Genomic DNA, 22,566 nt, shown 5'->3' with positions numbered 1-22,566 from the left:
TCACGAATGCTTATGCTCAAATAAATTTGTTAGTCTCTAAGGTGCCACAAGTACTCCTTTTCTTTTTGCGAATACAGACTAACACTGCTGCTACTCTGAAACCTTTCATAGACTAGACTCCTTCTTAGTCTGGGCCCAATCCTTTCCCCTGGTACATTCCTTGTTAGTTCCAGCAGACATCCTAGGTGGAAAGCAGGGGTGTTCTCATGATTGGCAGCCGCCTTTGTTGTGTTCCACCCCCTTTTATAGCTTTGGCACAAGGTGGGAATCTTTTGTCTCTGTGGGTCCCCGCCCCTCCTTCTAAAAGGAAAAGTACCAGATTTAAGATGGATTCCAGTATCAGGTGACATGGTCATATGTCACTGTAAGACTCATTCTTCATTACCCACAGGCTGGTCCACAGGAAGGCTTGCAGGTAAATAAACCATCTATAACCAATTGTCCTCGTCAATGGGAGCTATCAAGATTCTAAACCACCATTAATGGCCCACACACACTTTGCATAGTTACAATAGGACTTCAGAGTTATACTTCATATTTCTAGCTTCAGATATAAGAATGATACATACATACAAATAGGAGGAATATATTCAGTAGGTTATAACCTTAGTTATGATACCTTACAAGAGACTTTTTGCATAAAGCATATTCCAGTTATATCATATATACACTCATAAGCATATTTCCACAAAACATATGGAGTGCAACATCACACCCATGCCATATCCATCCTGACCCACAACAAAATGGTCATAGCCAGGAGAACAGGGACATACCTTGCAACTGCCTGATCTCCAGCTGCTGGCAATGACCTATAGGCCACGGGTAGCCAGGCATAAGATAAAGTAACTTATCTTAGCAGTAAAGTAAAGTTAAAGTTAAAGTAAAGTAAAGCATTAAAGTAACTTAACTCAGCAGCTGGGTTAACATGTTCAAAGAGCTTTGCAAACATCAATTCTCACACTACTATGATAAGGGGTTGGGTGGTTTTTTTTTGTTTGTTTTTTTATGCACTATTATTATTCCTGTTTTACAGGTAGCGATAAATACAGAGATGTTAAGTGACGTGAAAGGTCATGGAACAAATCAATGTCAAAATCTGGAGGAGAAGTCGGGAGTTGGTGGTGCTCACTCCTGTGCTCCAAGCACTAGCGCACACTGCTTCTCTTTTCCTGCTCCCAAATAAATATTTTGTCATCTGGGTTTCCTTGGAGGCGTCCATATTTTTAGTTAAGTCGATTATGGCGGTGCTTCTCAGACACTTTCCAGCACAACAGGAAATGATATGAACAAAGAAGGAATTCATGCTGCCTCTTATGGTTGTGAGGAGTTCCCCATAAACATGCCACTATACTATCTTCCTTCAAAACCCTCCTAAAAATTCACTTGGGCTGTGATGCCCACAAAACATTTGACAAAGGACAGGGAGCGTTTGTGTGCTGAAACGACTGCTCATCACCAAACACAGTATATATATCGCTGTTACCAAGTCCTCCCTCTTCCAGTCCTTCTCCACTTACCTCAGCCACTTAGAAAGTAAGGTCTGTAGGGCAGTGACTTTCTTTTATTATATGTATATACAGCACCTAGCACAAAGAGATCTCAATCAGGGATCAAGCCACAAAGTGGTACTGCAATACAAATAATAATAGTTATAATTTTTTTAACTGTCCATTTTAAATATTATTCCTCTCATTACCAGTTTAATCCATATTTATGCTATATGCATTGAATGAAATTATTTTGTTTTGCAGCAGCTATTCTCTCCCAAGATTTTGAACTCAAGCCTCAAAGTTACATTATGGAGAGTTCAAGAGAGCAACTGTACAGACGGCCAAATCTTCAAGACATAAAAAAAAAAGTTGTATTTTGTTTGATCTTTCTTTTGTCTTGTTATACACAGTGATAGTCAGTGCATCAATGGTTTCTGCAGTTATTGAATGCCTTGCCTTCTGCTTTGATCTTTAACTACCCACAAAAGCTATGTATTTCCACCTCCTTCAGGAATATTACCCTTCAATCATCTGGAATTTGGGTATCCAATATGGTACCATGTAGCTATTTATTTGTGTCATGGTTACTGGGCAAATTGAGCCTTAGATGACAGGCTTGGCTTCCTGCACCTCACTCTGGGAGGAACCACAGGGTCTGGCTTCTCTTAGATTGGATCTCTGAGTAGCAGCCCCCTGTGTCAACCATAGTAGCAGCAGCACTGGGAACCATACATACACATACATACTGGGAACCATACATACACATACCAGCAGCACTGGGGACCTGTAAGCCCTTCTCCAGGAGCCTGTGACAGCAGCTGATTGAAGTGACTCAAAAACAGAATCCTCAAAACAAAATAGTTTTTCATTGCCAAAGGGGATAAACGGTTAAGAAATCATGTTAACAAAAAAACAAAATAAGGAGTACTATACTCATATTTTGTTACCCAGGCATAACTTCATAGTTCAAGTAACTCCATCTTATTCTCATTTCTGGGTTGGGAAAGCCAACCTACTTGCTTCAGTTCCTTTCTCTCTTTGAAAACAATGAGGAGTCTGGCACCTTAAAGACTAATAGATTTATTTGGGCATAAGCTTTCGTGGATAAAAAACCCACTTCTTCTGATTCTGAAGAAGTGGGTTTTTTACCCAAGAAAGCTTATGCCCAAATAAATCTGTTAGTCTTTAAGGTGCCACCTGACTCCTCATTGTTTTTGTGGATACAGACTAACATGGCTACCCCTCTGATCCTTTCTCTCTTTGGCCAGGCCTACACTCCAGACCTACCGGTATATTGGTATAACTATGTCGTTCAAGGGTGTGAAAAATCCCCAACCCTGAGCAACGAAGTTATACCAGCCTAACCCCCTGTGTAGACAGTGCTATGTTGAGCAGAGAGCATCTCTGCCTCTCGGAGAGGTAGATAACTATGCCAATGGGAGAAGCTCTCCTGTAGCATAGGAGCATCTTCACTTAAGTGCTACAGCATTTTAAGTATAGACCTGCACTTTGTGTCTCAGTCAATTTGGATGTCAGCCTCCACTTGATGACTACCCACTCGCCCCTCCTCCTCCTTCCCGAGACTAGCATCTTGAAGGTCTAGAATCCTCTTTGATCCTGTGTTTTGATAAGGGAACAATAAACCATTCTGGTGGGAGCCAGCAAGGTAGGTTCCTCCTAATGGATGGCCCAGCCATTGTTATTTGACTCTTTTGAAGCCCAAGTGTATTATCCCATTTACCCTAAGTGTATAATCTTTGCAATTGTTTTATTTCCTGTTTTCTCCCTTAAAACCCTCCTTTGATTTCATTCCATAGTAAGTATGCCATATTCATAAAAATGATACAGATATTTTCTAGTTCATCACAGCTTGGTTTTAGCTAGGAAAGCAAATTAATATTGAAAAACTACTAGCAAGTAAGAACACACAGAGCACAGTATAGCAAGGTGAATGATAGATTGTTACACGAAAAAGGAAAACAAATAATGCTGCCCCCCTCCCCAGTATTCTTTTTATTAGGTATATTCTGCACTATTTTGTATGTTCTAAAATGTTCATGACTACATACAAAGTATCCAAATTTGGGTCAAGTTTGTCAATAATTTCAGGGTTTCATGTAAAACTTTTCACCTCCAAAATGCTGGGGATAAAAGTCATAGAGCACTGTTGTTCTCTTGTGTACTCATAACAAGATCAACTAAGAATGCATATTCATCAGTGAAACATGAATCAGAGTATCATCACTGAAGCTATATCAATAAATAGACTAACCACGTGTCATAAAAATAAAGGGAAGGGTAACCACCTTTATGTATACAGTGCTATAAAATCCCTCCTGGCCAGAGGCAAAACCCTTTCACCTGTAAAGGGTTAAGAAGCTAAGATAACCGTGCTGGCACCTGACCAAAATGACCAATGAGGAGACAAGATACTTTCAAATCGGGAAGGGGGGGAAAACAAAGGGTCTGTCTGTCTGTGTGTTGCTTTTGCCAGGAACAGATCAGGAATGCAGTCTCAGAAACTCTGTTAATTTAGTAAGTAATCTAGCTAGAAATGCGTTAGATTTCCTTTTGTTAAATGGCTGGTAAAATAAGCTCCGCTGAATGGAATGTATATTCCTGTTTTTGTGTCTTTTTGTAACTTAAGGTTTTGCGTAGAGGGATTCCCTATGTTTTGAATCCGATTACCCTGTAAGGTATTTACCATCCTGATTTTACAGAGGTGATTCTCTTACCTTTTCTTTTAATTAAAATTCTTCTTTTAAGAACCTGATTGATTTTTCATTGTTCTTAAGATCCAAGGGTTTGGGTCTGTATTCACCTGTACAAACTGGTCTTTATCAAGGATTTTTATCAAGCCTTCCTCAGGAAAGGGGGTGTAGGGCTTGGGGGGATATTTTGGGGGAAGACATCTCCAAGTGGGCTCTTTCCCTGTTCTTTGTTTAACACGCTTGGTGGTGGCAGCATAGGGTTCAAGGAAAAGGCAAAGTATGTACCTTGGGGAACTTTTTAACCTAAGCTGGTAGGAATAAGCTTAGGGGTTCTTTCATGCAGATCCCCACAGCTGTACCCTAGAGTTCAGAGTGGGGAAGGAACCTTGACACCACGTGACCATCACCATAAAATATTTGGCTGTACACTCTGGGATTCTCATGTGATTTCTATGAAGTTTCTCTGGGAAGTAAAATGAAATAGGTATAAATTTAGGGCACTACAGTACTTCATTCTTAATAAGAATTCACAAATTGAAGAAGCTGGATTCTCAATATGCAGAGCTGGCTATATGGCAGTAGACTATAGGAAGACCCTTTCATCTTACAGATCTGGAAATATTTTATCATTCGATATTTCATTCAGAAAGGTGCAATGACCTGCAGTTCCAATATTAAATTGACTGATTCTTAACTAGCAGGCCTAGACCACTCAATGTTAAACATCTCAAATGGTTGTTACTGCTGGCAACACGTGAGGATATGATGCTGCCAAACATCACTGAGTGCATCCCTAATTATTGCTGATTTCATAAGAGGCTACAACATTGTTCTGTAGTCATTAGCGGTGACCATCTCTGAGTTAACTGTAGACAGAAGACAAATTAGAAAAACTTGTAGACAATCATGTACCAAGACCCCAAAAGTTTCTAGTGCAACAATAGGTTAGGGGCCTCTTTCCTGATTCCAAAATCTGACCCCCCACCAGCACCAGTCCAGCCCCCTGCCTCCCTCCATCTCCCTCGCAGCCCCAATCCAGCCCCCATGTCCCCCCAGCTCCTGCTCAGTTACCCCATAACCCCAATCAGCCCTCCTGTTCCCAAATTCCTGCCTAGCTTCCCTCCAGTTCCATCATGGCTCCCCTACAGACCCCCAGATTCTCCATGGCCCCCCTCTCTCCCCTCCAGTTGTGATTCAGCCATCCCAGCCTCCTTCAATCTAGCCCTCTGCTCCCACGACTCTCATTAAATTAGCTCTCCAGGTCCTCTTCTGTCCCCACTTCCCTCATCCACCCTCCTACCCACCAGAGGTGTCTATTTTCAAATGTGCTGGGGAGTGCTTGACCCCAGCTCTGCACTAGGTATTGCCCCTACCCCACTTCTTCCTACCCCCTCACCCACACGCACCCCACCCTCACGCACTCCACCCTGATCGTGGCGGGTGGGAGAGGCGGTGGGAGAGGCACTGGGAGGCACTAATCAGGGGGAGGGGTGGGCTGACGGTGAGTGCTCAACACCCACCATTTTTTTCCAATGGGTGCTCCACCCCAGAGCACCCACGGAGTCGGCGCCTACGCTAGCCACAGTTCAGGTCCCCACAAACCCTCCTTCAGTTCTCCCCTTCGGTCTCCTCCAGCTCTGATTTAGTCCCCAAATTCCATCACCATGCCCTGTGGAAAGCTGCCAAAGCTTTCACCTTCTATCTCAGGAGGAGTGGGGGGGGGGAAAGGGGAGCACATCTCCCGTCTCTGCTTCCCCGTGTCTCCATGCCTCTGTGCATCCCCTGGCGCTGCAATCTCCCCCACCCTCATCTTTTCTGCACATCTTTGCCAGCTGTTCACACCTATGGTCACCCCAGCTGAAGCCCCCACCCCTCCCATCCCAGCTGCCCTCCTGCCCCGAAGACATAATATGCCTCACTCTCCCACAGAAGCCCTCTAATTAGGCCCCCATAATCTCATTGCCTATGGACTGTGTGCCCCTTGGACCACTGTAGCTATGCTACTGCATTTAGTAAGTGCAACTGAGATCTACTACACATTGAGCTGACAGTGGATCACAAGCTCTTAGGGGCAGTTTTAACTTGTGCTGCCCTGTTTGGAGTCTGACTCCTTCAAATTGGCTTTGGACCACACACCTCTTTTTTGGTACCAAGACAAGCATTTTGTATCATCTTTGCTTTGCCACAATGTTTGTTTCTTGGTGTAGCATCATACTAAGTAGATTTATCTTGTCTGCACACCATGTTACACAGGTTTCAGAGTAGCAGCCGTGTTAGTCTGTATTCGCAAAAAGAAAAGGATTTCTTGTGGCACCTTAGAGACTAACAAATCTATTTGAGCATAAGCTTTTGTGAGCTACAGCTCACTTCATCACAGGGATTCCCACTCTGCCTTCTGATTTTCACTTCAAGGTGCTATATGTTTCCCAGAAGCATGTAACACACACTCCTCACTTGACTGTGTTGCTTTGAAATCAGGGAGCTATTTTAAGGAACATCATGCTTGACTGAAATAGAACAGTGGTTTCCAAGCACAGTGAGGCATTGCCATGTGTTGGTCATGCAGTTGCCTTAAACAAGTGTAAAATAGCCAAATTTCAAGAAAGCTCAAGCTATATTTGATTACATACAATATATACTATAAAATTTTGAGTCAGTCTATCCACCTGTTGACCAGATGGGCGATTATACTCATTCATGTTCAACATTAAGTATAATCCCACAAATTCTATTTCAAACATTATTGACAGGATTTACACACTTTTTCACAGTTTCACCACAAACAAACAAATTTCACTTTTGCAGTGAAGAGCAATTACAATGGGGAGGCAGCATGGCCTATGGGATAAAGCATGAGATTGGCAGTCAGGAGACCCTGTTCTGTGCCCCAGCTCTGCCACTAACCTCCTATATCACCTTAGGCTTGTTTCTCCTCCACCAATTTACCTGCTTTGATTATTTAAACTGTGTGCTCTTTGGGGCAGGGACTGTCTCTCACTATGTGTTTGTACAGAGCCTAATGCTCCAATCTCAGCTGGGGCCTCTAGGTGCTACTGTAGTTCAAATAAATCACTACCACAATGGTGCAGTTAAGAGCTCTGCACATCCTACCATACAAGTTCAAGTTCTCTGAGCTGGGCTCCTGCTCCCTGTGCCAGCATGGATAGGAATACAGAGGAGTCAGCCTACTTAGCCCAAGGGAGGAGCCTCTGCAGTGACCCCACCATCCTCCCTCCCGGGCCAAATTCAAGACAGCAATGATAGGCTTTGAAAGGAGTCCTATTCAGCTCTCCTTAGCAAAAGGAAAGTCACAATGGGTCCAGGTCAGCCAGGAAGGAGAAAGGTAGGTTGACCAGACATCCCATTTTTAAAGGAACAGTCTCATATTTAAGCCCTCCTGCAGGTGTCCCAACTTTTTCTTTAAAATGGGCAGATTGTCCGGTATTTTTTGTCTCTGCCCCATCAGTACTTGTGGGTCCTGCTGCTGGCTGGATCCTCCCACCAGCACTGAGCGGGGGTTCAATGACTGATGATGAGAGTAGGGGTGCAAGGCTGTTAGCGGGGAAAGCTGCAGTACGTGGGGCCGGCTGCTCCCCTTGATGGTCCGTCAGCAGAGCCCCTGCTGCATGCCAAACCTTGTCCCATTTTTGGACGGCACTGGCTGCATGCTGTAGTGGCTGGTGAGTGTGGGCAGGCGCAAAGTGGCAGCTGGTTACATGTCGCTTCTGTTTCCCACCTATCGGCCCTTTACGTGCTTCCCCTCTCGCTGTCCTCTAACTGCTTTTCTCCTTCACACCCCCCCTCGTCCAGTCCCACTGCTCCTCCATATCTTCCCCCCCCACCCCACATGGTGCATCCCATTCCCAGTGCTGTGCAGAGAACCAGCCCCTGGTCGGAGCACTCAGCTTACCAACAGCCTGGCCAGCAGGCTCCTTCCTTCCCCCACTGCCCCTGGCTGGGCCGGTGCCCCGGAAAACAGCCCAGAGCACTGGCCAGGGGGAGTCAAGCCCTGCATGTGCCAACCCCCGCCCCAAGTGCTGGCAGAGCAGCCATTCCACCCCTCAGCTAAGCTCTGGAGTGGTGGGGAGGAAACGATTTCCAGCCTGTACACACCTGGACCCTGCAGGCTCCACAGCAGCTCCCTTGGCAAGGGCTTAGCACCCTCTTCTCTCTCACACACACCACACACACACACACACACCCCGCCCTGGGTCCTGCCCCCGGGGAGCACAGGGCTTCTCCGTCTCCTATGCACCCTCCCTTTTTGAGCTACCTCTCTGGCCCAGTTCGCTGTAGCCCCTGCAGTCAGGTTCCCTGGGTCCTGGTGCACAATGCAGCTTTAGGACTTAACCCCTTCCTGCCCACACTGTAGCCAGGGGACAGGAGGCAGCTGGGTTATATTGGTGGCCAGCAGCAGCCTGGATGTGTTAGCTGCCTTTCACCTTCAACACTGTGCAGGCCGGAAGGGACAAGCTGCTTCTGTCACAGAGGAGTGTGTGCGGGGAGGGCTCTGCAAAGACATGGGCCAGGTCATCCCTTCTTCCACCCCCCCGCCACCCATGCCTGAAAGCAGCTCCAGTGCCACATTGTGGTGTGAACCCGGGCAGAAATTTGGAGGGGGGCATGCATGTGACCCTGCATGCCCCCCACACGTTGCCTCAGAAAGATGTGGCGCCAGGTACCAGGAGAAGCGGGTCTGTCCCGGGGGTCCAGCCAGGCATGGAGGGTGGAGAGCACTGGGCAGGGAGGGGAGGGTCAGTTGGTCACCCCCACTGTGTGAGAAAGATGTACAGGACTGTGTGTTTGTCACCCTTTCCTGTGTGAACCCTAAAGCCTTAAAGATAAGAAGGTAAATAAAGAGAATCCAACTACACAGTATTTATTTTTAACAGGGGCTCAGTCAACTTGATGTTAATTTGAACATTTGTACTGCATAGTTCTGATTGATTGCCGTTGAACTCACTTGAATACAAGTAATTTTACCAGGTATCCCATATTCAGCATAGGGAAATACAGTCACCCTAGCAAGCTAGGAATAAAAAACAAGGTGGAGGGGGGGAGAAAATAAATCCCCAAATTAAACCAAATAATTTATATTCTCTGAGGAGATAATACTTGGCACGTCTCATGTCCAAAGTGCTTTACAAAGAGGTAAAGAGGGTCAACAAAGGTGGACAAGGGTGATTCTGTGGATATAGTATATGTGGATTTTCAGAAAGCCTTTGACAAGATCCCTCACCAAAGGCTCTTAAGCACAGTAAGCAGTCATGGGATAAGAGGGAAGTCCTCTCGTGGATCGTTAAATGGTCAAAACAGGGATCAGCAACCTTTGGCACACGGCCCATCAGGGTAAGACCCTGGCGGGCCGGGACGGTTTGTTTACCTGCCATGTCCACAAGTTCGGCTGATCGCAGCTCCCACTCCGCTGGCGGGCCGCTCCAGGCCAATGGGGGCTGCGGGAAGTGGCGCGGACCAAGGGATGTGCTGGCCGCCGCTTCCCACAGCCCCCATTGGCCTGGAGTAGCGAACCACAGTCAGTGGGAGCCACGATCGGCCAAACCCGTGGACGCAGCGGGTAAACAAACTGTCCCGGCCCGCGAGGGACTTACCCTGACAGGCCACATGCCGAAGGTTGCCAATCCCTGGGTTAAAAGATAGGAAACAAAGGGTAGGAATGAATGGGCAGTTTTCACAATGGAAAGACGTAAATAGTGGGGCTCCTCAGGAATCTGTCCTGGTACCAGTGCTGTTGAACATATTCATAAATGTCTAGAAAAGAAATAAACACAAAGTTTGCAGATGACACTAAATTGCTCATGATAAAGTCCAAAATAGACAGTGAAGAGTTACAAAGGAATCACACAAAACTGAGTAACTGGGCAACAAAATGTTATATGCAATGTAGTTGTAGCCATATCAGTCTATTAGAGAGACAAGAGGGTAGGTAATATCTTTTCTGGACTAACTTCTTTTGGTGAGAAAGTCCAGCTTTCAAGCCACATAGAGTTCTGACCTGAAGAAAAGCTCTGTGTGACCCAAAAGCTTGACTCTCTCACACCAAAACAAGTTGGTCCAATAAAAGCTATTACGACACCCACCTTGTCTCTGGGCAATAAAATGGCAGATGAAATTCAGTGTCTATAAATGCAAAGAAATGCACATTGGACAACATAATCCCAACTACCTAAACAAAATGATGGGGGTCTAAATTCGCTGTTACTCCAAGAAAGAGATCTTGGAGTCACCACAGATAGTCCTCTGAAAACATCCACTCAATGTGCAGCAGTAGTCAAAAAAGCTAACACATAATAAGACAAAAAATACCATAATACCACTATATAAATACACAGTACGCTCACACCTTGAATACTGAATGCAGATCTGGTCAACCCATCTCAAAAAAAAAAAAAGATATATTAGAAAGGTACAGAGAAGGGTAACAAAAGTAATTAGGGGTATGGAATAGCTTTCATATGAGGAGAGATGACAAAGCCTGGGGCTGTTCAGTTTAGAAAAGAGATGACTGACGAGGGTTATGACAGAGGTCTATAAAATCATGAATGATGTGGAGAAAGCGAATAGGGAAGAATTATTTACCCCTTCACATAACACACAAACCAGGGGTCATTGAATGAAATTAAGAGGCAGCAGGTTTAAAATGAACAAATGGAATTACTTTTTCACACAATGTACAGTCAATCTGTGGAACTCATTGCCAGAGGATGTTTGAAGACCAAAAGTATAACTAGGGTCAAAAAAGAATTAGATAAGTTCATGAAGGATAGGTCCATCAATGGCTATTAACCAAGATAGTCAGGGACTCAAGCCATGCTCTGGTGTCCCTAAACCTCTGTCAGAAGTTGGAACTGGACAACAGATGGTGGATCACTCATAAATTGCTCTGTTCTGTGCACCAGGCACTGTCAGAAGACAAAATACTGAGCTAGATGGATCATTGGTCTCACTCACTATGGCCATTCTTTTGTACATTATCCAATTAATTAGTATTAGCAAGGGCCCTGTGAGGTTGGTATCACTCCTATTTTAAACAGGGGGAAACTGAGGCAGACAGCAAAGACTTGCCCAGGCTTTTAGCTGAAAATTAGTGTTAGAGCTGGGACAAGAACTGAGGAGCTCCTAGCTCTGAGTGCCATGCTCACACCACTGGACTGCACCTTTCCTACAGGGACTGGGCAGAAAAACAAAAATAATCTTTTGTAGCTGATAAGCTGGTGTGGGAGTAATGCAGTCATCTATGTATACTGTTTTGATGGCTTGCTTCAAGTTGTGCTCTTATCCGTTTACTCCACCCAGGAAAAGGAGGAGGATGCTCAGTGCAATGTCATTAAACTAGAGCAGATTATTTGAGGAAGGATATGTGGGGCAGATCCTAGACTAGTTTTCTCACCTCCACTCTTTTCTTCTAAGGCTATGTCTACACTGCACTTTTGTTATTACAACTTTTGCCAAGTTAGGGATGTGAATAAAACACACCCCTGACTGACAAAAGTTTTAATGATAAAAGCGTCTCCATGCCTGTCCCCGTGGACAGCACTTTGTCGGCAGGAGACACTTTCTTGCCAACAAAGCTACCTCCCCTTGGAGTGGAGATTTTGCCAGCAGGAAAGCTCTCTCCTGCCGGCAAAGAGCGGCTACACTGCATACCTTACAGCAGCAGGGCTATAGTGGCACAGCTGTGCCGCTGTAAGGTATTCAGTGTAGACATAGCCTAAAGCAGTCTCTCTCAACCTTTCTGATACCAGGGACCAGCTACTGCCTTCCTAAACTGTACCAGGGAGATTTCAGGGACCAGCGCCAGTCCATGGATGGGCGATTGAGAAACACAGCCATAAGAACATAACATAACATAAGAACAACCATACTGGATCAGACCAAAGGTCCAGCTAGCCCAGTATCCTGTCTTCCTACAGTGGCCAATGACAGGTGCCCCAGAGGGAATGAACAGAACAGGGAATCATCAAGTGATCCATCCCCTCTCGCCCGTTCCCAGCCTCTGGCAAACAGAGGCTGGGGACACCATCCCTGCCCATCCTGGCTAATAGCCATTGATGGACCCTATCCTCCAGGAACTTATCTAGTTCTTTTTTTTTTTTTTTTTTTTTGAACCCACTTATAGTCTTGGCCTTCAGGACATGCTCTGGCGAGGCGTTCCACAGGTTGACTGTGCGTTGTGTGAAGAAACCCTTCCTTTTGTTTCTTTGAAACCCGCTTCCCATTCATTTCACAGGTGCTGGGACTAGGGGTGCTGCCACACCCCCTGCCTTGCAGTGGTTTCACGTGCAGGGCTGACAGGCTGGTTCAATGGCTCTCAGCACCCCCACTAGACAAACTGTTCCAGCCCCCCCCCCCACTGCTCTAAACTAGAGGCTCTCTCCCCGCACAGCACAGGAGCCAGCCCCTTCCCGGCGGGGCCACACGTGTGACCCTCTCCAGCGCTCCCCGAGTAACCTTAGCAACTGGCCGCTTTCTCCGGGCGGGGGGCCCCCTCTGCGGCCAGCTCCCGCCGACCAGCCCGCTCTCCGCCCGGCTTGTGGCAAGGCGCGGGGAGGGCAGGGGCGGGGGGGGGGGCGTCTCTTACCCTCAGCTTCAAGGCTCGCCCAGGGCACAAAGCGCGACGCGTGTCACAGCACCGGCCACTTCCCGAGGCTCAGGCGCTGGCGAACTCGGCCAACCCGGCCGGTGAGACGCCGGGGCCCCGCGGCCGCGCAAGGGGGCGCGCCGGCCGCCCGCGGCTCCGCGAGGCAACGAGCGCCGGGACTTCCGCGGGGCAACAAAGCCGCCCCCGCGCGCGCCGGCCTCGCTGCCCGCCCGCGCGCCTCACGCTCACCTCGCCGACGCGGGGGAGGAGGGGGGCCCTCTCAGCAGCCCGCAGCCTCCGGCGGGGAGGCGCTCTCCGTTGCCCCGGGATTGGCCCGTGTAGTCCCAGGCTCCGCCGGTGCGGCGCTTCTAGGCAGAGCGATCCCCTGGCTGAGACTCTGCCCAGCACCGAGAGGGGGAGACGAGAGCGGGAGGGAGACCCCCACCCCCACCCCCAAATTACAGCGGCTGAGTCGAAGCGAACAGCGGCTTTGCTTCCTCTCCTCCCAGCCGCGCAGCACTTCGTTCCCACAAGGAGGTGTGAGCGCGGGCGGCTCCGCGTGTGCCGATCTCTGACACACACTTTCGCTGTCTGTCAGTGTTTCTCTCAAACACACACGTCTGCCCCCGCATCCCCCCAGTTACTTCTCTGTCACATACAGGCTGTTAGTTCTCCCTCCCTCTCAGGCTCTCACACACATTGTTGTGTGCTCCTCCCAGTCTGACACACACACACACACCCCCCCCCATCTGCCTTGCCTTACAATTTCCGACTGTCCCTGCCACAGGCGCCAAAGCAGCAGTGGTAGACGCTTGACTGGAGACGGGCTGACCGCAGTTTAATCACTGTACTTGCTCTGAACAGGGTTAGATTGCAGGGGCCCTTTCAACAGCACAGCCTGTCTACACTGGTGTTCACACAGTTGCTACCATCCGTGGATTTACAGCCCTGGCAGCAGTGCAGACATACTTATTTCCTCAGGTCTCAATCCCCCTACCACATCCTCTTTTACTTCACTCTGAGTAACAATGGCAATTAGAATAAAGCCATTATTCCAATTGACTCAATACAATAAGGTGACAAGACCATTGCACAATAAAAACACGAGGCAGAAAGTTAATGTACTTAACACTTGGAAAAAGTCAGCGAAGCGCAAATAGACTCCACATAATCAGAAGTGAAGTGAGCTGTAGCTCACGAAAGCTTATGCTCTAATAAATTTGTTAGTCTCTAAGGTGCCACAAGTACTCCTTTTCTTTTTGCGAATACAGACTAACACGGCTGCTACTCTGAAACACATAATCAGAGACTTTTTTGCAAGACTTCTGTACATTCTGCTAGGAAATATGCCACTAAAGCCGGAGAATACTGCTTACAGCATACACACTCCTACAAATACACACACCCTTCTCCCCTTTGGATTTATCCAAATGTATAGTACAAATTACAAAGATACGATTCTTTTCAAACTTCCTTGTCTCTTTCTCCCTTTGCATCAATTGCTTGAAGGAAAGGGAGGGGGGGAAATACCCATTCCGATTCAAACAATCTGGTTGCTGTTCGGCACAACAAAGAACTGGTTGATTCCCTGCCAAATTGACAATGCCAAACAAAAGGGAAACATTGGGAACATCACAGTTGTAGCCCAGTGAGATGGTACTTCTTAAAAGATATACAGTTATGAAAAAAATGCCACTACATTTCTCCATCCACATGCTACAAGCAGCATTCTCATGCTCTAGTGCAGTGGTGCTCAACCAGGGTACGCATACCCCTGGGGACATGCGGAGGTGTTCCATGGGGTACATTAACTCATCTAGATTTTTGCCTACTTTGACAACAGGCTACATAAAAAGCACTAGTGAAGTTAGTACAAACTAAAATTTCATACAGTGACTTTTTTATACTGCTCTATATACTATACTATACGCTGAAATGTAAGTACAATATTTCTATTCCAATCGATTTATTTTATGATTATATGGTAAAAATGAGAAAGTAAGCATTTTTTCAGTAACGGTGTGGCTGTGACACTTTTGTATTTTTATGTCTGATTTTGTAAGCAAGTAGTTTTGAAGTGAGGTGGAACTTGGGATACACAAGACAAATCAAACTGCTGAAAGGAGTACAGTATTGGAACAGTTGAAAGCCACTCTTCTAGTGGCATCTTTCCTAGCAGAATGTGCAGAAGCCTAACAAAAAATAGTCCTTTTTATCAGGAGTCTATTTTTGAGCATGTCAAACAATTAGGCTATGTCTACAGTGGCAACTGAACAACAAAACTTTGGTCTTTCAGAGCTGTAACCCCCTCCCCCCCCACCACCACCATCAAAAGACAAAAGTTTTGTTGATGACAAGTGAAGTGTGAACAGTTCTTTGCCGGCAGGAGTGCTCTCCTGCCAACAATGGTAACACCACTGGGGGGGGGAAGCTTTTTATCTGCAGGAAAGCTGACAAACAGTGGCTACACTGTGCGCCTTTGAGCGACACAGCTGTAGCAGCACAGCCCTGTTGCTAAAAGCTGCGTAGTGTAGACATAGTAGACAATGGCTCTTCAAAGATACTGATGATATCTCTTTGCATGTCACCTGCTTTTTCCAAAGTGTTACAGTAACTTTCTCACTCTTATTTTTATTGTGCTCTTGTCACCTTTTTATACTGGGTCAATTGAAATAATGGATTTATACTAATTGTCATTGTTACTTAGGCCTTGGCTACACTACAAAGTTTTGTTGACAAAAGGCAGCTTTGGTTGACAAAACAGTGGATGCATAAACACTGCAATGCAACTTTTGGCCACAAAAATGCCCTGTTTTGGTGACAAAATAAAACACAGGCACCAAGTTTGTAATCTGCCAGGAGGGAAGGGACTCCCCCTGCCTCCGCCCAGTCCCCACCCCCACTCCACCCCTTCCCCTCAAGACCCTGCCCTGCCCTGTTTCTTCCCACCCCCGCTCCACCCCTTCCCTGCCCAGTTCAGCCCCCTCCCCTCAAGCATGCTGCACCCTCGCTCCTTCCCCTCCCCTCCAGTGCCTCCTGACACCGCGAAACAGCTGACCCACAGCAGGCGGTAGGTGCTGGGAGGGAGGGGGAGGTGCTGATCGATAGGGCCCACCAGCAGGCAGAAGGTGCTGGGGGAAAGGGGAGCAGCACAGGGACCAGGGCGGAAGTCACAAGCATGTAGTAGATGTACCCTCGCTTCTCTGCTTACTCTTAGCAGTGAGATATCTGCTAGAATGACCCGTGCCTGTGGAAAAGTGTGGGAGAACTTTAGAAATTTTTTTCCTAGTCAGCTTCACTGCAACCCTTGCAGAGTGAGTGCTCTTTTCCCCAGGTGGAGCACCCCCCTCCCCCCCGCAGCCAACACTCACTATGTTTTAGGAGTTCACAGAAATGTGCGCTTGCCAAGGGTCAGTGAAAAGGTGATTGTTATGTTACAAAAAGTGTATGTTACTGATATATTTCAATGTTGTGTGTGAACTTAACAATCATGCTTCTGTGCATTGTTCCTTCTGCATCAGCAGATATGGCCTGCCTTCAGGAACACCCCACACATACTGGCCAAGCATCTCCACCAGATAAGAAAGCGCCCAATACGAAGCAATGAAGACATGTTCCGGGAGGTACTGCACTTCTCCAATGCAGAGAAAAGAGAACACAAGGTTTGGAGAGAAGCCAAAAGACAGGATAGAAAAGAAAATCAGGTTTTTGTTAAGGTCGCTATTGAGCAGATGATTAAAGTCACGGAGGAGTAAATGCAGATGCTGAAGTCCTTAATAATGCTGCAGACTGAGCAGACATGTCCCCGCCCTCCCTTGCTGGACATTCAAAACTCTTTCCTGTGCCCCCCCAACTCCACCCACACAGTCCTTTCCACTTTCCAGGACTTCTTGATTTCCCCTTCACTCCACCCCCTTAGACAACTTTCAAAATGATAGCTGGACCTATACACAGCTCTGAAAGTCTGCCCTTCTCTGGTATCTCCTTTCCCACTAAGCATCTTTGTGTGTGTGTGTGTGAGTGCTGTTTCTTGTGCAATAAAAGTAAATTTTTTGAACCGTAACTCATCTTTATTTGTTTCCTACAAATTGAGATAGTAGGTACTACTAATAATACACAGGCGGTTTAATCATTTGCTTACTGGAATGTAAGGCAATGATTATTTTTGCTATTACTTCCTAGGAAAACTACATGTAATATAACATTGCAGCACCAATCAGAGAGATATACATTACTGGTTCTCATTTTCAAAGTGTTGTCTCAAAGCCTCCCTGATTTCAATTGGCCCCCCACCGGGCCCCTCTGATAGCCATGGTATCTGGCTGCTCAAGATCAGCAGCCAAGCGGTTTGCCTCAACACTCCACCCCCAAGCAAAGCTTTCACCCTTAGCTTCACAAAGATTATGCAATGTACAACACGCAGCTATGACCATGTGAATATTATCCTCATTGAAGTCTAACCTGCCATAAAGGCATCGCCAGCGTGCCTTTAATCTGCCAAAGGCACATTCCACTGTCAACCCAGCACCGGCTCAGCCTGTTATTGAACCGCTCCTTACTGCGGTCCAGGTTTCCCATGTAAGGTTTCATGAGCCATGGCTGTAAGTGGTACACTGGGTCTCCCAGGAACACTATGGGCATTTCAACATCCCCCACTGTAATCTTTTGGTCTGAAAAGAAAGTCCCCACTTGCAGCTTTCTGTACAGGCTGGTGTTCCTAAAGATGCATACATCATGTACCTTCCTGGACTACCCCATGCTGATGTTAGTGAAACACCCATGGCGATGCACAAGCACCTGCAACACCATGGAGAAGTACCTGTTCCTATTGATGTACTCTGTTTCAAGGTGGTCTGGTGCCAAAATTGGAATATGCGTGCCATCTGTCACCCCACCGCAGTTAGGGAAACCCATTTCTGAAAAGCTGTTCAATATTTCACGTGCATTTCCCAGAGTCACGGTCCTTCATAGCAGGATGCCCTGCACACTTGCATTAACACAGCCCCAACGGTTGATTTCCCAACACCAAACTGATTCGCGACTCACGGTAACAGTCTAGAATCACCAGCTTTCACACAGCAAGTGCCCCATGCTTCTGTACCGATAGGGCAGCTCTCATTCATGTGTTCTTGTGCTGGAGTGCTGGGGCGAGTTCTGTACATAGTTCCAGGAAGATGGCTTTCTGCATCTAAAATTTCTGTAGCCACTGCTCATCATCCCATACCTGCATGATGATATGATCCCACCATTCAGTGCTGGTTTCCCAAACCTAAAAGCGATGATCCACCCTCGCAGCTGTTCTGTGAATGCCAAAAGCAATCTAAAGTTGCTCCTATCCATATCACACAGCATGTCAGGCAACTGGAAGTCTTCTTCAGTTAGGAACTTTGCGATTAACTGCACTGTCATCTGCGATGTCTTCATGACAGTTATCAGAGCACAGGAGAGCAGTGTGGGATCCATCCCTTCACACAAAGGTGCCTGGGTGCACAGCAAACAAGAACTGTTGAAAAATGCCATGAAAGAAAGCCAGAAGCCCATGGAATGCTGGGACACAAAACAATGTATCATGGGATATTGAGCCCAGTCCCAAGATGTGCTGTGTCCCGCTCCACATTCCCACAAGACCTAGAGGCAGAAGGTGTCGAGCTGGACTGTGGAATAGCTACCCACAGTGCACTGCTCACACTATTGATGCTAGTGCCCCAACTGTGGATGTGCTCTGCTGACAGAGGGAGTGAGTGTGAACATGCAATACCGATTTTTGTTATAGCACTTTTTGAGTGTCTGTAAACAAGGCCTCAGATACACTAGTAGAAGTCTGAGTTGTGTGTTGGGCCATAGATACACTAGAAAGTGTAAAACGGCACAACTGTACTGATGCAGCTGCGCTGCTGTAAGCTCTCCCATGTAGTCGCTCTGTGCTGAAGGGAGAGAGCTCTCCTGTCAACATAATTAAACTACCCTGTTAGCATATAAGCTTGTTTGTTCATTGTTCTTCACACATATTAGTATAAGATATAAGAGTATCAAAAAGTCAAACCCAAAATTCTATCTCAGGCTGACAAAGACACCATGTGTTACATTTCCCACAACCAGATGGGGCTTTTAGTACAATGATAAAAGATATGGCATGGAGCTAAAGTGTTACAGGGTATGGTGGGAATGTAATCTATGAGTATACATTGGAAGGGCCTGGCTCTTCTCTCGAGCCAAGGTCAAGCAACCAGTCAGTAGGGGCAAAGGGGGCTTGGGTGGGGAAGGTATAAAACACTAAAAGACCAAAGAAATGCCTGTTCATGACCATAACACAACCTCATTCCTCACTCCTCCCATGGGATACAAAAGAGGTGGGACCAAGACCATAGACTTACAACCCTCCAAAACCGAACATGACCATAAATTGAAAGGCGTGGACTGTGGGCGTACATTGCAAGTATATTTGGGCCTGCTAAGAAAGAGGTGATGGGAATAGGGAAAGTCAGTGGGACAACTCATATGAGTAAATTTAAGCATGAAGAAAGTCTTTGCAAGATAGGGGCCTTTGTCAAAAAAGGATCAAGTCACAAGTATTAAAGCAAAAGCAGAATGATAGTGTCTAAAACCAATATTAGTTCGTTGAACTGATATTTCTGCTTTTTGGAAGCAGAGAAACAAGACAAAGCTTTGATCTGAGAGAAGTTGCCCATTTCCATAGAATTGTTTAACATTACCTCTCCTTTTTGTGGCCATACATTGTTGCGGCGACTTACAACTTTTACTGTCATTTGAAGTCCAACATCGTTCTAGTATCCTAATCTTTTGCATTTCTACAGCATCAGCAAGGATCTCAAAGTGCTTTACAAACATTATTGAGCTAAGCCTCACTACATACTACTGGGAAGTCAATTAGTATTATCCCCTTTTTATAAATGAGGAAAGACACAAAGAGATTAAGTGACCTAGCCAACGTTACACAGGAAGCTTGTGGCACAGTCAAAAAGAGTACCCAAATGTCTTCTAGTCTAAGTTTTAATCTCAGAGCCATTAAATAAAAATGTGAAAAATATTAACAGTAGACAACATTAACAACTAACCTCATTACAAAAATTGAATAAAATGAAAACAAAAACCATGTCTTTGTATGAATTGTGAACTTTTAGTTTACTTCCAACAGGCAGCCAACACTGAAATAATATCCTAACAAATAACAAATTAATCAGAACTGTACAAGTAAGTGGACAATATTTCATTAAAAAGGCAATATTGTTTCTGTTCCCAAAGCTGATACTTTCACATGCAGCAAGATATAAAAGGCCAATTTCCCACTGGCCATAACCTCCAGTATATATGAAGAGATCCAATTTTGTAGTATTAATCATTTTGCTAACATGAAAACATGTACTAATCATCTTTTGCAACCCCACGAGATAGGAGGAAGTAAAAAAAAAAAGATTATTTCAAATATAAATCTGAGGTTGGTAATGTTCACTATAGAAATACATTTCTGTTACATGACTTCAGTACAATCAGTTCTGGATAAAATTGTAATAGTTAGCTGGAATCACTCAGTGATGTTAACTGAATGCATTTTTTTTTCTTATCAGACTCCAATATAATCTAACAACAATTTGGATTGATTCCTATTCAGCCTACAGTCTACCAAGGGATGTTACTGAAAATACATACTCTTTATTGATAGCTGTGAATCTAGGTTACTATTTTGCTTAGGACCTAATCTACAAAGAAGTACACAAGATAACTTGCTTATCCCCTGGAGCATACCATTTGCACAGTAGCTCAGCAGATAGAATTGTGAAATGGAAGAAATTTGTGATCTAGAGAATGGCAGTCTAAGTAACATCCCCTTGGGAGCTGTGGTGTGCACTCTGAGGTTGGTAACAGACATTTGGGGCATACAAACATAGGATAAGGCAGGAGATGAGCAGAGATTGGCATGACCATTCCCCAGGCCTCTTACATTTTGAAGGAGTACTTGTGGCACCTTAGAGACTAACAAATTTATTAGAGCATAAGCTTTCGTGAGCTACAGCTCACTTCATCGGATGCAGTGAGCTGTAGCTCACGAAAGCTTATGCTCTAATAAATTTGTTAGTCTCTAAGGTGCCACAAGTACTCCTTTTCTTTTTGCGAATACAGACTAACACGGCTGCTACTCTGAAACCTTACATTTTGAAGGAGAATTGCAGTTTGAGCTTGCATGGAGCTTGTCTAAATTGTATCCCATGCTGCCGCTGAAGCTCACAGCATGTGCTTTGAAGTGAAAGAGGAATTTTTCCTTCAACCTTCACAGTTGCTGCCAATCTCTACTCACAGGTCCAAATGATTGCCACTTTTCCTAAAAAAGTCATTAGTCCTTATCTGGTTAATCTATCCTAATCTTTGTTACCAAATAAGTGCCTGTCTTGCTACCTAGAGAACTGCCATTCTCATTACTGGGAGTCATTTCAGGCTGTTATGTGATACACGTGCCTACCGGAAGCTTGTTTCCAAAATACTAATGCACAAAGCACATTTTTCCCAGCAGCAGTAGGCAGGCCTCCAGTGCAATGGTGTGCCAATTCCTACATGTGAGACTTTGGCTGCCAGTGCCCACTGAGACTGCAAGGTGGCTGGATGGCCCCCAATGTTACCATGGCTACACTATTTCAGGCCATTTTTGTGACCCTCCCTGTTGCCATATTTGGCATGAATTAGCTCATTTTTCTGATCCCAGCCCATTGGGCTTTCCTGGCTATTTTCTACTCTTCAGCTGGATGTTCTTCTACAGCCAGCATTTTGATATTTCTGTACAACTTTTCACCTGCTTCCATCACTTGTATGTTTTCTTTAATGTAGCTTTTTCATTGAAATCAAGTCAGACTAACACCAGACTGCTCCAAGGTCTATTCAGCTTGTATGTTACTCTTAAATATCACAGTTTCTTTGGTTATAACATCCCAGCTTGTGTGTTTGAGAAACAGGAGTTGTTGCTCTTCCCTGGTGCCCTGGGGGGATTACTCGCAATGGAGTGACGACTGCTGTCTGTTGCTTGGGGCTTATCTCACTCCCTGTGGAGCCCCTTTATCATAGAATCCTAGAAATTAGAGATGATGGAGACCTATTCTATCAGGGGTTCCCAAAGTGTTTTGTACTGTGTGTATGGATCACCTCCTAAGGCAGCAATCATCTGTGAAAAGGAAAACAATACAGTTTGACAACTTGGAGGATAGGGTCAGGTGGGAAGCAGTGCTTGGAGGCTGGGGTGACATTTGGAGGCTGGGGGGGTGGGCAGTTTCAGGTGGATTGGATGGAAGGGAGTTAATTGCCAGGGAGGGTGGGTGGCCACAGAGTATAGAAACAGTCCTAAGGAGAGAAGGAGAGAGCTGGGGCTGGCAAGGAAATAAAGAAAGGCAGAACTAGGTGAACAGTATTTCAGGAAAGGAAAAGTGCATGATCTGGCACCTCTGATTCTCAAACCTTGTTTCCAAGCCAGTTTGCCCACCTAGACACAACTTGAGCAGTAGACAGGCTGTCTTGATGAAGATAAATTGACAGGTAAAGAAACATTTTCCTTATATGATGATTAGGGCAAGTAGGGTACGTACTGTAAACACATGAAGTGTGGGGGTCAAGGTAAAGGAAAAAGGGTGAGGGGACTCAGAATATACACATCACAGGATCACCTCTGTTTGCTGTATAATATTCATCTGAAAGATGCAATACAAGGAAACTCCATTATTTTCAAAGGAGAGATCATGCAACACTGCAAGAAGTTCAAGCA

The 22,566-nt window shown here is 45.8% G+C and overlaps 1 protein-coding gene across 1 annotated transcript in view; it reads right to left on the bottom strand.

Moving 5' to 3' along the window:
- MYO16 (myosin XVI) overlaps positions 1-13,396 on the bottom strand; it is a 627,399-nt gene extending 614,003 nt beyond the window's left edge. Inside the window, exon 1 of the mRNA XM_038387064.2 lies at positions 13,053-13,396. The gene's annotated coding sequence lies outside the window, so the exon portion shown is untranslated. The remainder of the gene's footprint in view (positions 1-13,052) is intronic.
- Positions 13,397-22,566: the final 9,170 nt, after the last annotated feature.

Source organism: Dermochelys coriacea, chromosome 1, assembly GCF_009764565.3.
Source record: "Dermochelys coriacea isolate rDerCor1 chromosome 1, rDerCor1.pri.v4, whole genome shotgun sequence".
NCBI classification, from domain to species: domain Eukaryota; kingdom Metazoa; phylum Chordata; order Testudines; family Dermochelyidae; genus Dermochelys; species Dermochelys coriacea.
The sequence above is the reverse complement of the archived record's forward strand: the minus strand, read 5'-3'. Positions and strand labels throughout refer to the sequence as shown.